Genomic DNA, 23,972 nt, shown 5'->3' on the forward strand with positions numbered 1-23,972 from the left:
CCCGGGACTGTCATAATCTCTCTACTTGTGAAAATAATGGAAAACGTTCATGTAAACAAACAGACATACTAAAATGCTTCGCTTGCGAGTTGCGGCTAGTGAAAGATTTCGCTGGGATTTCAGCTACCGCGGTGAAATGAGATCGTACTGAAATTTTTAGGACGTTAAATTAAGAGGAAGAATTAGTGATTTATTATGGTTTTTGACCTGAAAAATCTAATAAAATAGGTCCAAGAACCGTATCTCCAACAGTTTTTGAGAAATCTGGGGTGAAAACCAAAAAATAATTGGGGTAAAAAATCCTGCTTTTTATGTTTAACGTATAATTCTGTTAAATGAGTATTAAATACATAAAACGTTTAAACAAAACTTGTATAGAATTTAATTCTGAACAAAACGGTGTAAGATAAGGTGAACATAAGAAAATTTTAAAAAATTAGAATTTTATTTAGAAACAGTACGCTGGACAAAAGTGCATTTTACGTTCGTTTACAATGAATGTTCAAAAACTAGCCTGCCATTTTTAACACATTTCTTGGCACACTTCTGTACTGCTTTTGTTACTCTTTTTAGTTCTTCAGGCTGTCCTTAAGTCGCTCAGCCGCATCCGTAATGCGGACAATTAATTCCTTACAAGAATGTATTTTTCTTTTGTATATAATATTCTTCATCCATCCCCAGACGCAAAAAACGAAAGGTTTAGATCAGGCAATCTTGGCGGCCAAGAATGTGGACCTCCATGACCGATCCATTTCTAAGAGATATAGTGATTTAAATCAGTGGAAACGGCACAAGAGAAGTGAGGAAGCGCGCCAACGTGCTGGAAGTATAGTGTAACGTGCTGGAAGTCTGTCTCAGCGCTAGAGGAACATCTTCAAGCAGCTGCGGTAATTCTTCTTGAAGAAAGTGCAAGGAGACCTCACCATTTATGTGGCCAAGTAATATGAACTGTCCAAACAGCCGATTATGAAGAAAACCGCACCGTATATTGATGCGTTGAAAACTGCTTTCTACCGTTCCATGAGGATTTACTTCTGCCCATTTATGCTCATTTCGTAAGTTGTAAACGCTATTTCGAGTGAAATTTGCCTCGTCGGTAATCAAATCGTACTTGAAGAGTTGTCGATTTTTATTCCACCAGTTGCAAAACTCCAAGAGAAGTGGACCGTCTCCTTGGTGTAGGTGTTGAATTGGCTGTTTATGATAAGGATAAAATTTATTTTGTGTAAGTGTCCTCCAAACCATCGAATAGGAAATTCCGATCCGCGTAAAAAGATGTCGTGTGTACTGACACCTGGACTGCATCGATCATAATTTCATCAACAACAGCGCAGTGTTGGTTGGATAGACCGTTCGTAGCTGGTACGAGTAAGTAGTGAAGCTGTTTCCCAAAAATTACGAAAAGTCGCACTAACTGTGTTGGAATCTAGAATCCTGCGATTCGGAAAACGTATTTCATATTCTACTGCAGCAGCTGTAACATTACCATTACACACGCCCAAAATGAATATCACATCAGCATATTCCTCTGTTTTATTAAATATGATATTCCTTCAATGGCAAACCGATCACGTACATAAAACAAAATTCACAGAAAACCTTCGGTAACGACAGCACCCGATATACTTAATGTACCTTACAAAATAATTTAAACACTAATACAGTACTGGGCATTGCTGATCGGCTATGTTATTGCACACGTTGATGAATTTTCAAATAATTTATTGTATTTCTGTCATTAATAAAAAAATTATTAACTGAGTAATTTTTATTTATTTATTTCTATTTTCCTCTTGTGCAAATATTTCTTTTTTTACAATTTTTTAACACCAATTTTTAATAGTAAATTTTTTTTACAAATTTTTGATTTCAACAAAAATGAATTTGGTTTGCGTTTACATTGAATAAGTAATTTTCTGACAAATGTACTAATATACTGTTTCTAAATAGATTCGAATTTTTCTAACTTTTCTTTGTTTTATTCAACTTAACTTACAACATTTTGTTTAGAATTTAATTCTCTACACATTTCGTTTAAAATGTTTATGTGGTTATTACCTTATATTACCCATTTAACAAAGTTATTGAACGACAAACATATAAAACAAGGGGTTTTTTAACCAAATTTACTGGTTTTCACCCCATTTCACAAAACCTAGATACGATTCTTGGACCTATTTTATTCGACTTTTCTTGTCAAAAACATTAAGAAATCACTAATTCTGTCCCTAATTAAAACCCTGAAAATTATGGTACGACCTCATTTCACTGGGGTAGCTGAAATCCGAGCGAAATATTTTACTAGCCGTAACTCGCAAACTAAGCATTTTAGGACATATGTTTACATGTACTTTTTCTATTATTACCACGATCAAAAGAGGTTTCCCAGGAGAACTACATGATACATTACGTATATATTTTTTTTAAAAGCAGGAGTTACCGTTTTAATTAAATATCAAACTTTAAAAAACCGGCGTCGATATTTTTATTTAGGTTTAACTATTGAAGAGTTACCTCAGAGGAAAAGAAAAATATTATATTTCTGTCTATGACAAAAAAACAACAAAAAACAGGTCGTTTACAGTTGAGGAAAAACGCAGGAAACCCGATTTCTAAGAAAAGTTTTGGTATATGCAATATCAGAGACCTAAAATTACGACAAAAAAAAATTTTTTTACAAAAATACGTAGTCAATAAGCACTAAAGTATGGATTTCCTTCGTCAAATTTCTGCTAGCTTACGTAATTATTTGGCGATAGTTGATCTTAAAATAACTCCATCTCCGTATATAAATAAATTAACTGTGGTAAACAGTGTTATAATAGAAATTCAGCATTAAAGGTAGTCAACATTTTAATACATGTTAACCACATATTTTAAAAATGGTTATGTTGATTTATAAAACTCGGAAATTGTATACCAAAAAGGCATAAAACCCGGATTTTCCCACATTTATTGTTGTTTAAACAAATTCTTACTTTTAAAATGTAACCAATGATCCGCAATGATAAAATTCTGATCGGGCTAAACGGAAGAAATCAACTCTGTTCAGGAATCAAGATAATTTTTTTATACATATTTTCATTAATAAAATAAAAGTGTAACACGATTATTGCCTGTAAAATTACCTATTAAAATTTACAGAAAATATCTACTTAAAACTCAATCATTATTGTGAAACGGTCACGACACAGGATGTGGAAGGGAGACTTTAGAGATAGGGTGTGACTCACCGTCAAAGATACCGCATTACGACGCAAGACTTACTCGCTTTCAATTTTAACGAGTTAAAAAAAATTCAATGTCGGATGCATCACAGTTAACCTTATTAGTGATCAGCTGTATTAATATGAGGCTGCAATATTAGGGTTCAAATACGAGAAAAGAAATATTGTAACTACTTTCACTGTAAATACTCGATTAAATAACACCGGTGTCCTTTTTCGTCCGGGTTCACTTAATGACACCTTATAAAGAAGGATGAATATACATCAAAAGAAAATTTGTAAACTACCTAAAAACCGGTTCTACCTAAGGTCCTCTAAATTGTATAAATAAACAACATTTAAAAAAAATTACGCTTACCCAGATAAGACAGTTTATAGACTGAACATATAGCGGTGTCCCATAAAGAATGCAAGTTTTGAGTGCATAATAACATACAATATATTGATGAAAAATCTCTTAACAAATTGCGGTAGCGTTAGCCGTTTCGTTAATGCGTTTCCGGCACCATCTTCGAAGAAGTACGGCCCAATTATGCCCTTAGCCCAAATGCCACCCCACAGTCACTAGTTGTGGATGTAATGACTTGTCCATAATTACTCAAGGTTTTCTGAGCCCCAAATTCTCTCTCTCTCTCTTTTTTCGTTTCTTCACGAAGCCGTTCAACAGAAAGTGCGCCTCATCACTGAATATTACTTTCTTGATGAAATTGTTGTCCACTCTTTGTTTCGCAAGCACCCGATCGACAAATGCTCGACGCTTTTCGTGATCGTTTGACTTCAGTTTTTGTGTCGGTTGGATTTTATAGGCCCAAAGGTGCAGATCTTCTTTCAGAATCGTTTGCATGATGGTTCTGGAAATATTCAATTGTTGTGAACGTCGGCGAATAAATTTCACCGGACTTATCACTCACGATGGCGATATTTTCCGCACAACGACTAACACGAGGATTTAATGTTCACAACCGAACCGGTTTTCTCAAATTTAGCAATCGGTATCATCACAGTCGACTTATGCGATGCATTACGTCGACTAAACATTCCACGGAGTTTGCGAATAGTTTCTGCACAACATTTGTAATAAGTTACGCTGTTTCGTTGTGAAGCGCTACATTCCTACCCGTACAGAAAACATATGACGATCGTGCGCTATTCGCCATTCCGTCACTACTAACCACAGATGAAATTCGTGTAACGTTCAGTGCTGCCAACTTACTAGAACAGAAATGGCGGGTATTTCAAAAGTTGCGTTGGGACACCTTTATGAAGTTGAATAAACTATTTTTTAAAGATTGTAGATCTTATATTCAAATTTTTAGGTTTAAACTTTTAAATGTACTAGGATAGTTCGATATACTTTTTTCTGTTTAACCTCCGGAACCACCGTAAGTTATTACTTTACAGGACAATACGTATGAACGTAAATGAATTGTAGACTTATACCGTCTCAGGAACGGTTTCAGGTCGACCGTTCCTGAGACGCGTGGTTAATTGAAACCCAATCACCAAAGAACACTAGTATCCGCGATCTAGCATTGAAATCAGCATAAAAGTAACTGCGTTTACTAGGATTTGAACCTAACAACTCTCGATTTCGAAATCGGCTGATTTGCGATGACGAATTCAACAGTAGACCAACTTGGTGGGTCATTAGGATAGTTTAATTAATAGTATCCCTAACGTATTTTCAGGCTAAGACTAGACAAATTCAATTATTAACTGCATTATTTTTACCTCCTTTAATGCTGGTTTTGAGGAAACACATACATAACAAAAATAGAAAAACCGTTCCTAAGGAATCTGAAATTTATTTTACGCAAATTAAATAAATAATTAATCAGAATTTTTTTTAGGGATTAAAAAATTTATAAGAGAAAAAGACACATTTTATGTAATTTGATTCCCTCAACGAGAATAATAAACGACACAATAATCGGGATGTTAATAAGACATGAAGCAGATCTTCGGAAACAAAAATGATTTTCTTTGCATCCACATCACGAATAAGAAAATTTATAGGTTGCAATTAAATGTGTGAACATTAACGAATAAAAATAACAGAAAAATAATTTTTAAAACACGTCTTACTAATTACTAAAAATATAATCATTTATTTAACACTTTATTAGCAATTATAAAAGCAAAGCCAAAAAATCCTGGTACTCGACTGAAAATATAATACAAGTAAATATAAATTTACATAACTAATTAATAAAAGATTATACACTTCTCATTTAACAGCTAATCCTTGTCTCACGAAACGTTGCAGCAGATATAAATATGAATTCAGCATACAGTACTATCTCGGTAGTTTAGGCTGAATCGTTCTGTCACTCCCACGTGCAAGTGCAATTAATGCTTTACGCGTATGTACTGTACACTATCACTTGACTGGCGCCGTGACATACCGATGATAAACAATTAAAAATTTTGCTGAGTTTTTGTTTAATGTTTAATAATGATAACATCATCTGTAATGCTTCACACCATTAATCAGTTCAGTGAAAGAAAGTATTTCAGTCTATGTCGTGTTACTTTGTACGGTACGATGCAGTTTTATAGCTCATTTTTATAACAGTTTTATTCAGCGTTATTTTCATTAATTTTAATTAACCGTGTGTTTTTGATCCCGGGTTTTAACAACGAGTTATTGTCGAGAAACATAAACCGATAAACGCTTTAGCAGCTACGAAAATAATCAGCAACGTATATATAACCTTAAAACAAGACAACCCTGAAACTGCAGTGACGAGACATCGCTCGGAAAGCAAGCAGTACAACATGCGTTATCGAAAGAATAATTTTTTAATAAAATAAAGACACAAAACTGATGGTAAACATGGTAACTCTAAAAACACTAGAAAGCAGGCGAAACTATTGAAAAGTAGGGCGATTTTACTAAAACAGATATCAGAAAAAAATTCATTCGAATTATTTTAGTAACGAGATTCCTAATTTAAACAAACAAAATATTAAATGTCATGAATACTGATGGTGAAATGTTCAATCAATCTTCCTAGAATAATATCGCTTTTAAAATCAATGAACTTTCGTTTCTTGTACAGAAAAATAATTATCGATCGATTGAACGCGAACATATTATTTCACGGCGAATGGAAATTTAAAAGAAATTAAGCGATTCTGTGAAGAGGGTAAGACAATGTATTATCTAGATGAAACACGGATTGATGCGGGACATCTACGGGAAAAGGTACGGTTGGGTAAAGAAATAAAGAGCGCAAAAGACGCTTTTACGAAGGTTTGTCAACTAGGATGAAAACCCCAGAAGGAACAGGTAAACGCACGTAGGAAGTAAAAATGGAATTGTGAACTGTGGTTTGTGGTATTCCAGATCTTCCCTAGAGTATCACGATAAAATGAACGATGGAAATTTCATGCAGCGGTTTAAAAAAAATGTCGAACTTACTGCCGAAGGATCCGTCATAGTAATGGATAATGCGCCGTACCGTTACCTGAAAACTGAAAAAATTCCAATCGCTTCGACCCGAAAATCAGAAATTTCCGAACGATTAAAATTGCGTATATCGAATATATGTTAAACGTAGTAAAATCAGTTAAACAAAAATATATTCATTACCAAATAGATGAAAACGCAAAATCAAAAACTGTCCTTTTTTATGGGCGAAAAAACGCTTCGGCGCTAACATCGCCCGGACACAACATACTTACTGTAATATACAGATATCACACTTTACGTCTTAAAAACTACGGTGTTGCGTCTTCCTCCACACCGTTGCAATTTTAACCCGATATTATTGATATGGAAGCAAGTCAAAGGCTACATTGGGAATAATAGCACAACATTAAGTTAAGTGATGTAAATAATTTATTTTGATCGAGTTAATAGGTGTTAACAGAGTATATGCAAATGCTTGGAAAAATTGCATTCAACATGTAATTAATGAAGAAAAAAGCATGGGAAGCGAGCAGACAGTTTGTGTGAAAATATTATTGAATATAATAAATAATATAGCGATAATTATTATCACTATATTATTATAGTTATAATAATGTAGTGATAAATTTGGGAAACGATGACAATAGTTCGACAGACAGCAGCTTATCGGGTATTGAAGAAATACATTGAGGTAACAAATATTTTTTCTATTTTACTTGATGAAATTTTCATACAGGATTAACGTACTTTCTAAAAAATTTTATTTTTAAGGTAAATATATTATTTTTACACAACTTTCTATTTTTTTTTTTTTTTTTTATCACAAGTTATCTTAACTTAATTATTATGTTACAAGTAAAGAGAAGTGTTTTTCACGGAAGGATTGCGTTAAATTACATTAGAATCGTCGTACTGCTACGTTTTGATTTGCTGCACCACTTTCGTGAGACAAATATATATATATATATATATATATATATATATATATATATATATATATAAATATATGGAAATACTAGCCGGCCCCCGTCTAGCCATAACCTGAACCCTCGGGGCTCAGGTCAGCCTAGGCGAATCCCGGAGCCAACTCAGGGGCACCTCGGGGCCTATCCCATGGCTGCAGAGCTCCCTTCGCTCGCCATTCCCAATTTGCCAGGGGAACTGGCACCCTGGACACCCGCAGAGCTTGCTTCGGTCGCCATTCCTATCTACCCAGAGGGCTCCACCCCCTGGATCCACGCAGAGAACGTTATCCTCATAGTTGTGAGAATAATACTGATAAATAATAATTACACAGTATTCAAGCTTTCTAGAAACCTGAAAAAGAAACAAAATTACAAAAGATAGAATAATAGTAACTACGGTAACTAAAGTACACACACCTTTGACGAAGAAAAATTCATAACCTATTTCTTTTCCACGGTGGCAGAAATATAATAATGAAGTAAAAGAATTAATCTATCTTTACTTTTTTTTTAATGGATATCTTTAATTCAAACTTTACTCTCTTTGGGGACGAAGAAATAATGAATATTTTAACATTCAGATGTCGATGGCTTAACCTTCAGATATTTCAACGGTCGATGGCTTAAAACCTTTCCTGGAATAACAAAAAAGTATCCTGCAAATTCGAATCTACTCATCGGTCGATTGGTTCTCGCGTGATACAATAACAAACAAACTTTATATATATATATATATATATATATATATATATATATATATATATATACACACATTTCTGAATAACCGTGATCTATTACATCGTGAGTATACCTGACGCACGCAAAAGTTAGCCTTCAACCTACTAACAAATACCCTGTTTGAATTTTGAAAATCGGACGATTGTTTGCACCTCCCAAAACAGCGCCCCAGGGGCACCTCATTTGTTACCGGTTGATGGTGATGATCGGTCTAGCCTTCCACAAGGTGCTCACACACCACACCAATCTACCCTCTCATACGCAGTCCCTACGAGAAGCACATTATTGTTAAACTGAATTTTTTTAAATTGTATTTAATATTACTTTATTTAATGTAAATTTAATTCTATTATTTTTGTAATATTATTCATTCGTTTGATTCGAATCATTCAGTTCAAACCCAACTCGCACAGCGATAGAGATTCACAGTTCATTAAAGTTTATGCTTCAATAAGCAAATCTCCATTACATTTTTTTTTCCGAGCTCAAACATATTTAAAAACCTTCTCGGTTAAGCCAAGAACATGGATAAAAATTTGATTGCGAATAATGGAGGTAGTTTTCCTTTTTCTCACCCATCCTCTATCCCTAAAACGCTCCTTGCAAATTTTCCACTGTTCGAAACAGTGCTGGCACTCTTCTTCCGTGAGCTCTTTCATAACGCGTGCCGCTTTTTCTTTCACAGCTTCAACGGTCTGAAATCTTGTTCCTTTTAAGCAGATTTGACCTTGGGGAACAGATAAATGTCACACGGTACCAGGTCATGCGAATAAGGCGGATGGTTTAACAACGGGATGTTATACTTGGCTAGAAAAGTCTTGACAGACAATGCAGTGTGAGCCGGTGCGTTGTCCTGATGAAGAACCCGACTTGTTCTTCCACACTTTGCCTTACGCATTCTTTGTCAATTCCAACAGTTTCAGCAATCGCACGAACGATTAACCGAAGTCAGATCGGATCCGATTACCAATTTTTTCAATATTTTTATCCGTTTTTGACGTGGAAGGGCGATCCGGGCGAACATCATCTTCAACGTCTTCTTAGCCATTTTGGAAATTCCTACAAAAATTCGCGCACGTGATAAACATTTATTACCATATACTTTTTTTTTTTAATAAAGGATAAGTTTCAGTAGCGGTTTTTCCTAGTCTCATATGAAATTTCACGACAATTCTTTGCTCTACACACTACCATTTTTTCGGCAAAACAAAAACACAAATGTTTTCCGTAGAAGGTCACAGCCGGACTAATATGTCTACAGAAACTGGATTGGCAACAATCGAAAGAGAAGACTTCACGTTACACAGCTGTCGGTCGTACGAATTTGGCGCATGCTCAGTTCTTCTGTAGCAACATTAGTCTCGTTATTTAATAGCCAAACCTCGTGTGTGTGTGTGTGTGTGTGTATTCAATAATAAAGGCTACTACAATCACTCAAACAGATTTGATTCAATAATTAATGCAAACTAAATTAAAAAGAAATATAATTGAAAAAATAGTCAAACTTTTCAGAAAACTATTATACTTAAATAAAATAAGACAATAAAAGAAATTTATTACAAACAATGGATTTTCCTGAAATCAATATTGCTTTTTATTAAGCATGTACGCATATCTGCGATACAAACTACTTATATGAAATTATATCATTTTCTCCGAAAATAATATCACGGAAAGAATAAAGTTTATAAATTGTGTTCATTCTTTCAAAATGCAGTAATGCATATATTCAATCGAGTTGAGCGATTAGAAACGATAAGGAACCGCAAGTACTAGTTTGTTGCTTTCTGTGCCATCCTCAAATAGGAAGTTATCCACGGAAATCGAAGAATCCTTAGACAGTTCGACAGCGATCCTAGCATAGGATCGCTATCCCATTCAGTTGCATAAAAAAATGGCTGACCTACTGATTACCAGGAGGATAAAGAAGATGCCACAGATAAAGAAGATCAACTGATCCGACTCCTGTGACTGTTGGTCGATGAAGAAATGAAGGATAATGTAATGTGAAGGGGAAAGGACGGTAATATAATACAAACGGATTATCTCTGATTGGAGTAATTTAACTTGGCCAGGACCTACATCATTCCGTTCTGATACGTTTTTTTTTTTAAATGAACACAGGAATTTTTCACCGGTTATGTAAATACAGTTATTCCTTATTTATCTCCTAGTTCTACATTTCTGGATTATTAGAAACACTGATCCTTCCTAACACTGCCAATAAGTTCTAACAAATCACGATCAAGCCCAGATGGCGATGTCCAATATATTAATCAAAATGGCCAGCCAGTTAGAATAAAGATGGGCAGATGGGCTTTGGAAGCCAGCGTACCCATCTGAATTGTGCCCAACTGAACCAGTAGTTTCTAGTTCAATTCCAAGCGAGGATTTAATATTCTTAAAACTTAATGCTCTTCTTGAGTAAAATATGCTAGATGAGACCTCCAACGGGAATCTAACTGAATTGATTCAATAAAATTTCTATCTAATTGAACTGTTTACCTGACTGTCAATCTGACAAACAGTTGAGGCGAGTTAGAGACCGCGTCACATAATTCTAAAGAAGGTAGAGAAATATTCCTTAGGGAAAGCAGATTCTGTTCTAAAGAGGTCCTTAAATAACTGGAGAACTGAAATCTTTTGCACCATATATATGAGCCAGTCAATAAACAACTATTCAACATTAAAGTACTGCTCCCGTTCACTATAAAAATAATCTGAAACCTTCCGATGGACAGTAGGCAGAATGGATGCCGAGTGTTTGGAGAAGGTTGAAGCATTCTCAGAATGAAGATATATCTTGTTTTGTGGTCACTTATCTGCGAGCAGATAAACACTTTCCTTTAACTTTGATTCTTTCTTTCCTGGAGTTTATTGTAGTCAAAAGCTACAGTATTTTAACAGGGCCTATCTGGGTACTTTATCTAATGTGACAGTTATAAAAAGTACAACCTCGTATCAAAATGTTTATCAGGCAAGGTCTAGCATCCTAACCCTTGCTAATACACAAGATGAATTAAAAAATGAAAACTTATTTTAAAATGCTGTTTGATAAAGTTTTCACCAATATTTGCAATAATTTTGAATAGATTACCCTAAATTAGTCTTATACCTCACACTACATATTTCTCATCCTTCATCGAACTGTCCAATGAACCGCTGCTCATCATACATATGCATTTCTTGTGTTGATGGATTTCCAATGTCCTTAAATGTTTAAAATACACAAAACAAGTCGTAACAAAAACTACTTCCTCCATAACATCGTATATAGCAAATTAATGTGTAAAGGAACATTCATTCAAGCAGATGAAACAAGCACTCTAACAAACGCATTTGAAAAATGTATTACTCGTAAAAGTTTATAAAGTATAAACACACAGATATCTGGAATGTCTGAACTAATGTTGAAATTGCTAATAGTATGATGTAGGATATGGAACACCGTGATAGGATATTGCAGGTAGCAAGAAGACAGTCATGGGTTTGTTACACTAGTCTTATTAATCTTGTATTCTTTATTTTCCCATTTTATTAAGAATATTTTTCATAATTTAATTCAACAATTTTACATTTCATACAAAATACTATATTACATGTAATTCAACATTTTATATCATGAAACTGTAAAAATTACACACCGATTAACATAAATAACTAATGATACTTTGATTAGGGTATCTAATTTAATATTATTTAGTTAGGACTTATATACACTTGCATTTCTCACTAGTGTCATAGTAGCACACAAATTGAATTAAATCCTTTTAGTTACTAAACTTGGATTCATTGTTATAAGCCGATATTAAAATAGCTGCTAAGTTACAGCAGCGCTTTAACTGTATTAAATTGTACTGGCTCAACCAGACTTCAAGTAGTAAACCTTCCACACACACCGTTAAAACCGTAAGTCATCTAAAATCAAAAACTGCATTAAGTTTAAAAAAGTTTGGTAACTAAAATAAATTCCTGGTATTTAGAGCAGAGCTTCAAATCTAACTACTACTCCTTAAATAAAAAATTGAAGTCAAATCTAAGTATTATAAAATCCAACCTAGTCTAATTTATAATTTCTTAAAATGATGAAGTTGAAATGAACAACTGATGAAAAACTGAAAATGATAACCTCAATGACAATATTTGGTAGAAAAAATATTTTTTTAACTTTGTTAAAAATTAAAAACTATTCCCACTATGAAACTCAATTTTTTTGGAAAAGGAATTGTTACAATAAATTTTACAAACTTTGAGCAATATCTTAGCAAGAAAAAGCATAAGGAGTAAAACTTCCATAAATGCAACCTGCTTTAGGATACAGCATTCTCTCACTCACTATCTTACCCAAAATTCAGTTTTTTCAAATTTTAAAAAACACAATCCCTGCACACATAAACCACCATGTAAGATATCATGTAGGTGTAATTTTTAAACTCGGAACAACTCTCACTCTGTATTATTTTAAACTACATATTTATATTTAGCAAAATAGAAAAGCATTCATTGTGTATTTTTTTTATTTTTATAAAATATAAAAACTACCTAAGAACTACAATTATTAATTCTGTGTTTAAAATATTCAATTTTCTTACTTCTATAATTTTTCACTTTCGTGTATTGTTTGAATAAAACTAAAAGGATTTTTAAAAAAAGGATAAATGAAATTGTTAAAAATTAAACGGTTTTTTTTTTTTTGAAGGAGCTAGTTAGCAAAAATTTTTTTTCTCAATAAAACATTAAAAAATGTCTATTGATTCATTGCCATTTGCGTAACAATATCGACAAAAATATTCCAATTACAGTGTGAAAATTACAATAAAATATTTAAAAAAATCAACACAGGGAACAAACATGTCTCTATTATGAAATTGGAACACTCACCCCTCAACAGTTATTGCTACTGTGACTAAAAGTATACAAATAAGTTACTTGAACCGTTCAAAAAACTTTAAATTGAGAGTTTATTCAGAAATGGAAGCAAGTTGGAAGGTGCCTTTCTATATTTAAAGGATAGACCCTCTCCTCATAACACCCTGCAAAAGGGCTTCAATAAACTCCATTGTAAGCTGACCTCTTGCTCTTCAAAGTGGAACTTTTTACATTTACAATTCAAAAATTTCAATTTTCACTACATGAAAAAAAAGGATTGTTATTTATTTATTTATTTTTTTTAATTCAATTTAAAATTTCAGAATTATTATTTTTTACGTGGACTAAGTATATTTCATGTGCATACTTAATCCTCAGGATATAAAAGGAAAGATTTTACGTAGAATAAACAGTAAAACATACTTGAAACTGTAATTGGCGTCTTCAAAAGGATTACAATTCTTAATTCAACCAGCACAGTATTTTATGTTTTAAAAATATTACATTCAACCCAAATGTGATTATGGTTTTTTTAAGTAATAAACATGTTTCTTCTCCAATAATACCAAGGTAACTTAAGCAGAATTTTTTTTAACAAAAAATAACATGATCTTCATGATTTGAAGTACTATTTATATTTTGACATAATCATCACTTACTATCGTATTTTCAATATTATTATAATGACAAGCAGCCTCAGAAAAATTCTATTAAAAGTAATCTCACACAAGCATTCAATAAAATTAGTTGGAAACGTTATAACAAAAGTAACAGCACATTCCAAAAATCCAGTCTTAGTTCATAAATGGTAGTCCCATCGTGAAGTTTCTTTAAAATCATATTTTTTCGTAAAATTGCACACTTCTTGACTTCGGATTTTTTATAACTAAATTTTTTCTTTCATACAAGCAGCATTTTTATCAGATATTCAGATTCTAAATTATTATACAGAATGGGCAGGAAGGTCCCTTTACGCTAGTTATGAAATTATTACAACAGATACCTTCTAAGGATCTAAAACATCTGTGCAGTGAGTTTTATCATCATCATTCGGTTGTTCATTCGCAACAGCATATCAGGGATGATCTTACTGACGCATCTTAGCTTACTGAAGAGTGTCTTGGAGCCTCTCGTTTTTGACATATCTGCGTTATCGGATCTCTTATTTTACAAAACATCAGAATGTTCTCTAATCTTTTACCACCGTGTGGACATTCGTGAATCCACACACAACCTAACAAACGATCTTCAACTGTAAACCCACTTATATCCACCATACCACGCTTGACCGTGACGTAGGAAGGTCATCCACCAGAAATGAACATACCAAGTGATCTCCACCACTGCAGAAGTGAGGAACATCAGCGGTGAGAACTGGCAGTAGTAGAGCCCAATTAACCTGGACTTATTACAGAGTAAAGGAACTTGCCAACCGCTCCATAGGTCTATCCATATTCTAAATTAAAATATAATAAAAACGGCAAGAAACGCCAAAACTAAAAAGCTGACAAAAACACTTCTCACATATTCTTTAAATTCTGACTTTTTGATATCAGCAGTTGTCAAAAGAAGCTGGTTTTTAAGTTTGTGCCTTAAATCTTTTTGATGTCAACTAATATAAAAAACTTAAATTTAAGAAAAATTTAATACCCTTTTTTTTTAAAAGTAATTTTATTTGTTACTCAAGAAAAAAAGGTACTATATTGGGTATTGGTAGGAGGGAGATTAGAAACCTGGCTTTATGTGATAGATCGTTCAATCATCAAGCTACTTTTACAGCAACCAAACAGTAAACAAATTTCTATAAATCTGTCAATAGATAATAACAATTTTCATATTTGGCATTCTAAACATAAGTAACCTGGTAGGGCAGACATTTAAAGAACTAATAATGGAAAAAAAGATTTAAATGATAAGAAAATCAGATGAATAGTGCAATCTACCCATTACAGTAGACAACAAAATCTGAATCGCGTAGAAGAAGTAAATTTGTAAAGAATTTTTCATCAGCGAAAATCCTTTTTATCAATAAAAATAAATATTTCTTTCTCTATCTTAAAATATTTTTACTTACAACTGCCTGCCTGACTCCTGGTGTGTCCAAATGAAAAACTCATTTGATAACCAGATTCTAGCTATGTTATTCAAGAATACCTTATGACCGTATTTGTTGTTTTTTTAAGACTAAAGTTATTAATTTTTTTTCACACTTATTAGGTTACTTAAAAATATAATTTTTGATTAGTTAATAATGGATGTCTCTTCTCAACTTTTTAAGAATATAATTTTCTTGGCTATAAGTAAGACCATGCCAGATTAATTTTCAACCATAAAAAATTGCTATCTAACAGAGAAATACCTTATTTCTTTTAAAATATAAGTACTTAGAAAAAACATAATAATATAATTGTATACATAAATGAAATATTAATTTATTCAGATTAAATTTCTTATAGTCCATTTTTTCTTTTTCCTCTGTACATTAAATAACTACATATAATATTTTTTCAGCCTCCGCTAAGTACAGAATTAGAGAACACTGATACATTTACTTTCTTAAATTCATCAAAACATTTTCAGGCCTAAGCCCACCTTCAGTGATTTTTTTTATAAATTCTTGATTTGTTTACATTTACACATTAATTTTATTAGCTTTTTACATTTTATTTTGTAAAAATTATTTGTTAATAAAATCTAAAAACATTTTAAAAATTCATAACAAATATTTGTTCAGTCAAGAGAATGAAAAAGTCACTCTTTCTTGAATGAACTTTTTCATTCTCTTGACTGAACAAATATTTGTTATGAATTTTTAAAATGTTTTTAAATTTTATTAACAAACAATTTTAACAAAATAAAATGAAAAAAGCAATAAACTTAAAGTGTAATTGTAAAAAAATTACGAATTTATAAAAAAAAATCATTGAAGATGGGCTTAGGCCTGAAAATGTTTTGATGAACGTATAAAAGTAAAGGTAAGAGTGTTCTCAAATTCTGTACTTTGTGAAGGCTGAAAAAATATTATATACAAATGTAATAGAATTATTTATTATAAAGACGAAAAAAATAAAAATCTATTGTGGTTTTGCACATCTATGCGAAATTAATCAAATGTAATAACTTGCAAGATTAATTCGATTCATACAGTATGTCTACCAAACACGAGTAATATTTTTATTGGAAAAGATGAGAATCACAGCACACAGGAGAATACTATTTGAAAAATAAACACATGCAAAGGATTAAGTATAAATTAGACATTAATAATTTTATATCTAAATATTAAAATTCATAATCAAAAGAATGCAGCACATAATAAAAAAATAAATAAAATATAATGAATATAATAAGTGATAAAATACAATTTTTCCTCATTGTAAAACTTTTAGCAGTAGCAATTTCTACTGTTAACCTGTAAAACATTCAAGGTCAACCTAACAAGTGCAACAGCTTACACAAATACAACTGCATTACAGTCATAAGTAAGTTTAGAATCTACATAGAAGTTTAACTTGACTCCAAACTGAAAAGTTATTAATTCACATCAATTATGCTTTGATAAATTACATTAAAAAATATGTGAATAACAATCTGAAGAAAATTTACATTCACAAATAAATTTTAAGCCAGTCAAACTGACCAGAAAAAAACTAGTAATAAATAAAACCTTTTGCAGATGCAATAAAATAATTTTTATATAACTGCAACATTAAAATTATTGAAATCCTACATCCACACAAGAGAAAAAAGTGTTTCTGCAACAAGTCTAAAAATTTGTTCTTATATGAACAAAAATCTTAAAAAGGCAAATATTGTAATCAATAACTTAAATATAATAAACTCAATATCATTTAAAGATGTTTAGAATTTAATTTAGGCTTCAGTTTCAAATGAATGTAAGCATTAGATGCTTTTCTGTTTTTTTCTGGCATGAGTTGTGGCTGTGTGTGTGCTCAGAATATTGGTCCAGGTTGCTTGTCACCTGTCCCCATTATCACCCTGTGTTTGGGCTTCAGGTTGCATCATACGTGGTATGTTGCACTTATGCAGCACGGTGTCATTTACAATAACACAGTGTGGCCATGCGATGCTCACGTAGCAGGACTGTGCAGTGGTGTTCGGTACACTCTCTGGGTGAGTTGGTGTGTTAATTGTTCATTGGGAGTGTTATTTTGTTGAGTAAGTTTGTTTTGACATGTGTGGGTGCCTGCGCTCCCTGATGTTTGTCCAAAGGTAATTCCAGGGAGCGTTGATGTGAGGGGTGGTTTAGTCGGTAGGAATCAAGACACATCCGGTGACATGGATCTCTGGATGTCTTATGCATGATTCCACTTACCCACTATGTAAATTCCTGTATCGCACTGCTCCGTCGGTGAGAAGGGGGGGGGGAAAGCTTTTGTCTGTTTTTAGAGCAATTGTTGGGTGTAATATCTGCATTTCAAAACTTTTTTGGTCAGATAATTTCGTTTAGTTTAAGTTCTAATTATGTATTAGTAATTATAATTCAATGTCCAATTGATATGTCAAAATTAAATCCGTACATTAGTTACACAAATAAAAATATGTTGGTTTCCTAACAAAAAGACTGACTTTTATGTAATTTTTCTTTTAGAAAATATATTTCTCTGAAATCACATGATATAAATAGTATCAAAAGATACATATGAAAAGTATGTAGCTAAATTATGAAGTTAGTTTTAACCTATAAGCACCTCACCCTCAGGGTCAATTGTTTGCATATCTACTGAACAGGGAACCATAGTCCCTGGACAATACAATGCTGAGCCACCCCCCATCTAAACAAACATAACAAAAAACACAGTAACTCTAGAGGTTTCCATACTCTTAACGTGGATCTAGTAAGAATTTGGTTAAAATTCAAAGAAGATTCTTTGAGAAGAAGAGAACAAAGATTAGAGAAAATTATATAATGAGAAGTGGCAATCTATCAAAGGGATGCCAAAATGTGACAAACAAACCCACCAAAAGAAGTGCTTCAGGGTTTAGGGTATAACCTGGGCTCTACAGGCACTGATTTTACTCACTATTCCTTGAAAGATGAAATATATTTATCTTCGTCAGCCAAAATGAACACCACAAAAATTATTTTTTTCCTTTAGATACCACAGTAATCGTAATCCTCAATGAAGCTCAGGCTTCCTTAATCATCCTTAACCATCCCCAGATATGATAAATATAGTAACGTTCAAATGAGCTAGAAACCCATTTGGCCAGATCCCATTGAAGAATTACGTACAAGTAAAATTAATATGCACATGTCAGTCGAGCATTGAAATTACTCTACATATCTAAGAGTTTAATTTTACTGTTAGTTTTAAAATCACCCATATTACTAAGTTTTAGAACCTTTCTTAATGAAAAAGTGATAAAATAAAAAATTTATAAAAGTGACAAAAAAAAATCAAGGAACTACACCTACAACAGCATAACTTCAATTAATGAAGCTCAAATAAGAATTCACAAGTATAAAAATTTCATATTGTACAGCATAGCATGATCATAATAATAGAATACAGGGCCTCCTAAAAATTGAGAAAATGTTTCACTACAGTCTCTAAATAATATTTTGAAGTCCCTCAGGCTAACTACATAAAGGCTTCGACACAAACTGCCTTAGAATTAAAAAAAAATCCAATTTTTTATGTCATAGAAATAGCGTTCCCTTTTAAATCAATATAAACTGAAATCTGGCATCTGCACAAACAGTATCTCAGGTCTGGAAATTTGGGGGAAAAAAATCTGGAGATGGTGTATCGTTAGTTATAAAAACAATACATTCTCATTAAAAATCTGGTCTAATTTTTTGGTCCAGTATTGACTACCTAATTAAATTAATGTATGGCAAGACTGAAAAGGAATAATTTTACAATTCACCACGAGATAGCCCATAAGCCCAACTTGAAAACTCATTAAATAGGTCTAATTTTGGCATACTGTGTACCGTGTACAACTTAAAACTTACATCTTACACTTTTTGAGGTCACTTACTTACCATAACGATTATCGTTTAAGCTTTAGTTAAAAATTAGGTTTTCTTAACCAGAAATTCTTATTTACAAATCTGTCAGGATTTTAGGTTTTTAGAGTTTTAACAAACATAATACAGGATTCAAATCTCATGTTTAACTTATTTTTGTCATGAATTTCTACAACATATACATTTTTCACAAAAAAAAAACGCAAATTGATATTTTTTTCCAAGCCAAGACAGCAACACCCAACAGGCATAATTATATTAACATTTTCATCAAGTTGGCTCTCAATTTTCACTATTTTTAAATAAATCAAATGCATGGAATCAAAAAGAATAACCCAGACTTTACAGAGAACTGTGATTTTTATTAGAAGGCCACATCAACTTTCAATCCTGAGCTACTTAGACTTTAATGACAATTACAAAAACAAAATTCTGCTAAAATATAAGGATGGCCACCATTTTTAAACTGAAGTTAATAAAAAATGTATATTTATATATAAATTTGGTTTTAAACAGATTATAATTATTTTGGGGGGGGGGGAAATGTTAAAACAATTAGAATATTAAAAACTGGAGACTTCTAGACAGACTCCACTTTATTAGGATGAAGTGCATGTTTACCTTATTAATATAATTTATTATACTGTTTATCAGTCATGCAAAATACACTATTTATGAGAACATGTTAATACACCAACAGACAGATGGCCAAAAGATCAAATACAAGGTCCAGCTTTAACCATTTGTTAGATAACTTGCCCTTCATTTAAGTTATACTTTCCAGACAATTCTTCAAGGTGTTTCCACTCTTAACAACCTTCACTAAAGAAATGGATGTTCCGATTACCAAATAATACTTTTTTCTTGTGTTTTGATAGTATCAAAAATCAGAAAAATGTCTACCCACTGGTTAAGTTGACAGCACTTATGCTAGTTTGATTTTAATACCTAATATTTATCAATATTTTTAGTTATCATAAAATAATGATTTCAGTACAACCATTAAAAAAAAATCAAAATGTTTCCGATTTTACTGAATGTTTTATTGAAACAATTTTTAAATGTTAATAACAATTATATGAAATTACAAAGGCCATATACACCCAAACCACTTTTCAATGTAACTTTCACCAATACTAAAAACATTCATCATAATGTAAAACCAACTGCTGAATACTCATTCACATTGTTCTTATAAAGACAACCAATGTTGTACAGCTCTCCTGACATAAGTCAAACGATTATAATCAACAAGAAACTCTTTAAATGCAAAAATAAGTTAAGGACACCTGATACTAAACGTCTGGGATAATAAACAGGGTAATACCTATCTGTTCCCAGCCAAATCACATGATGAATTTTCAGGTTGAAGCAGAAGTAATTGGTTGAGTAATACCATGAAACACTGAACAGACAAGTAACGCATTTTGTTTTAGATACTATGTCTTAATTTCATTACGGTCTCACAATATGATGAAATAACTTTATTGTTGTGCTTACCCCACGCAAAAAAATCAAAACTCTAAACCACAAATACCAAAAAAAAAACCAGCACACAGATTTTTATGGATTAAAATTTATTGTTTTTATGTTCTTTCAGGAATGTGGCCTGCCTCCACTTCATAACTTGCTGTTTTGATTCCAGTGTGACGTTAAGACATCCATGTATCATAATGTGGGATAAAATGTTATCAACTTTATCTATGCATTAAGAAAAGTCAAAACAATTCTAAAGTGCTGCTTTTTGGATTCCTAAGAGGGCATTTTGGCATCCAATGTATGCATAAATTCTGGTATTTTAACGGCCTAACGATTCTATACACCACATTATGAAATTCATAGGAAAGATATGAATTCATTAACCATATGTTACTTCAATTTAGTAACATATGAATTTAGTAAACATGATTTATTTAGTTGCAAGTAAATTTAAAATAAGTGAAATCACAAATATGTCCAATCAACAACTTTCTCCACACCAACATAAACTAGAATAGTAGATACCAACATACGCAACATTTATGCAGCTTTGGAAAGTATGTTTTTATTTCAGTGTAAATATACGTAAATGAAATTACAAAAACATGAATTCCGAATTAATATATGATTGAAATCAAAACAAATCACAATGTACCATCAACATACCAGTGAAGTAGGTATTAAACAAAACCAAACCTATTGCGTAGTTTGAATGGCAAGTAATCTGAGAGAGTATACAATTAGGACTACAAAAAAAAATCCTATAAGTTCAACCATTTAAAAATACTACATTATTAACATGTTTCACATAAAGCTTCTTACTGGATCTTTGACCCACCTTATCCATGAACTTATCACAATTCAACTGCAATTACAAATTGTAATAAAAGATAATTCAAGGATTTTAATGTCCAGAGAAGTAAATAATTCAAATTATAACATTAGTGCTTGTCACTGATGTAGGAATTAACTACGCACTAAGGCTAAAAGAATTCAACAAAAAGAAAAAAATAGATAATTATTACTAAGTTTTAAATGTTATCCAGTTCCTCAGAATATTATTTAATTTAAAGATAAATAAAAAGAAGTCAGTAGGTTAAGTTCATGAAAAGAGCCTGAACAACTTCATGAAAAAACAAAGAAAGTTGTCATTTATATTGTAAAATGAATCTTATCACCACAAAAAAAAAAAGACGCAGTAATGATGCACACCAAAAACAATAAACTATGCATTATTTCACTATATCTACTGATTTACAATGATGTTATTTTAAATGACTTCAACTGTAAATTAAAATTGCAAAAGAAATAAAAAATCTGACATGTCTATACTAGAATTCTAAAAACATTGTGGTTACATAGAGGACTTCAACAAACAAATAAGAAAAACCTAAGTGAATCTCCACTTCTGTTACTTGATAATAAATAACAATAAAACATATCAGAAATGATGAAGACGTTTAAAGAATACAATACAATATAATACAAAGGTGACTCTCAGCAGTTAAAAAGCATATATCATTTAAGAATAAATAATGACCAAACTAATAAAGTAAAAATGTTCATAAGAGTATTTCTATGAATGGCAAAATACCCACATAACCTCAACATTATCTGAGTAGTATCCATATCTTAAAATATATAATAAACAGAAACAACAATCCAGTTAGGGAATTGGAACACAAAAAAGTTAAAATAAATAAACAGTAATTAGCTACAAAAGTTCTTGCAGCATCTTCACTCAGTAAAAAGATGTAGAAACAAGATTAATTCTGTCACCTTGAGAATCTTACCACACCATAAGAATATATGAAAACTATTTAAAATATGTTAGGATTATTATTAAACATTACATCTGACAAAAATTTAAAATTACATAATTAAAAAAAAATACAAGAAAATGAATTTAAATCTAAGTAGGTTATAGAAATAGAAATGAACATGCCTAAGACAGTTTATAAGAGTATTTCACTTCTAGTGTTTAAAACTGACCAAAACATTAAAATTAACTCATAAAGAACTACTAATAACATAACCAAAAAAAACCCCAGCCTACCTAAATTTTTCAGACTAACTCCTCAGGAATTAATTCAAACGAAAACAGGTCAAGTAAGGCACAAATTAATACACTGATGGCAAATAATTTAAATATTTCACTACTTAGATTCGCATATGTTAAAAAATAAAAACAAAACAAAACTAAATTTCATAATGATACAAAACGACTCATTACATATCCCACGTCATAAACCAGTTTTGAAAGTTAATAATAGTACACAGATAGTATAATTCACAAGTTATGATGCCAATGCATATAGTAAACATCCCCAAAACATTACTTCTACAAACAGGTGCACTCATTTTTAGGCAGTATTCAACGCAGTTAGTTGTTTGAAAAAAAGTATTTTCAATTTTATTTCATTTGCTGATAACGTACACATAAGGTAAATACTTGAACACCTAGTGTCCATCTAAGTGAAATCACGTCTAACCTATACACCGTAAACATAAAATTGAAACGTCAGTGCACTCAACTTAAATCAATAAGTTTGACCAAAATATAATTGTAAAATTTTAAAAATCAGGAAGTAATATTAAAATATTATATTACCAGATAATAAGTCGATACAATGTTTCTCTTGTATCAGAATAAGGGTGAAATTAATTTTAACCAAAAATAAAAATTTGTTGGATGTGAACAGCATTATGTAAAGGTTCAGAATTTATAAAAACTGAAGGTACAGCTACAACCAGTACTTATAAAATCACGACCCCCTCAAATCACGAAATCAACCGGTGGCCTAGCCTAACTTTACACAAAATGGGATTAGTCTCTTAAAGTATTTACACAACATGTTTGAAAATATATATTAACTAAATCAGTTAGTACTTACGTGTAAAACAACAAAGTATTTCTTATTCAATTAAAGTGCAATGAACATGAGTATTTTTACTGTGTATTATACAAACAAAAAAATACTCGTCACGTTGACTGACAACTCACGCACAATATGGCCGCCGTTAAAAGTGGGGTGGGGCGTCGTGATTGCGCATGCCTGTGTGAATACTACTGGATGAGATTGCTGAGTACAAACATTTTCAAATCAACTTGATAGAAAGTAAACAGGACTACCATACATTGTAATGAGATAGGTTATCTTTCGTTTAAAGTAACATTAAGTAAATTCGACATAGTTTTTGTGCTACATACGTATTACACCAATAGACTTTGTGAAACTATTTACTTTAGAAATGTGGATGTACCTCATTTTTTAAATTTC

The 23,972-nt window shown here is 31.8% G+C and overlaps 1 protein-coding gene across 2 annotated transcripts in view; it reads right to left on the minus strand.

Annotated features, from left to right (window-relative positions):
- Moe (moesin) overlaps positions 1–23,726 on the minus strand; it is a 270,281-nt gene extending 246,555 nt beyond the window's left edge. For both annotated transcript variants that reach the window (XM_075359515.1, XM_075359513.1), the window contains exon 1: positions 23,586–23,726. The gene's annotated coding sequence lies outside the window, so the exon portion shown is untranslated. The remainder of the gene's footprint in view (positions 1–23,585) is intronic.
- Positions 23,727–23,972: the final 246 nt, after the last annotated feature.

The sequence above is a fragment of the Lycorma delicatula genome, chromosome 3, assembly GCF_047948215.1.
Source record: "Lycorma delicatula isolate Av1 chromosome 3, ASM4794821v1, whole genome shotgun sequence".
Lineage (NCBI taxonomy): Eukaryota > Metazoa > Arthropoda > Insecta > Hemiptera > Fulgoridae > Lycorma > Lycorma delicatula.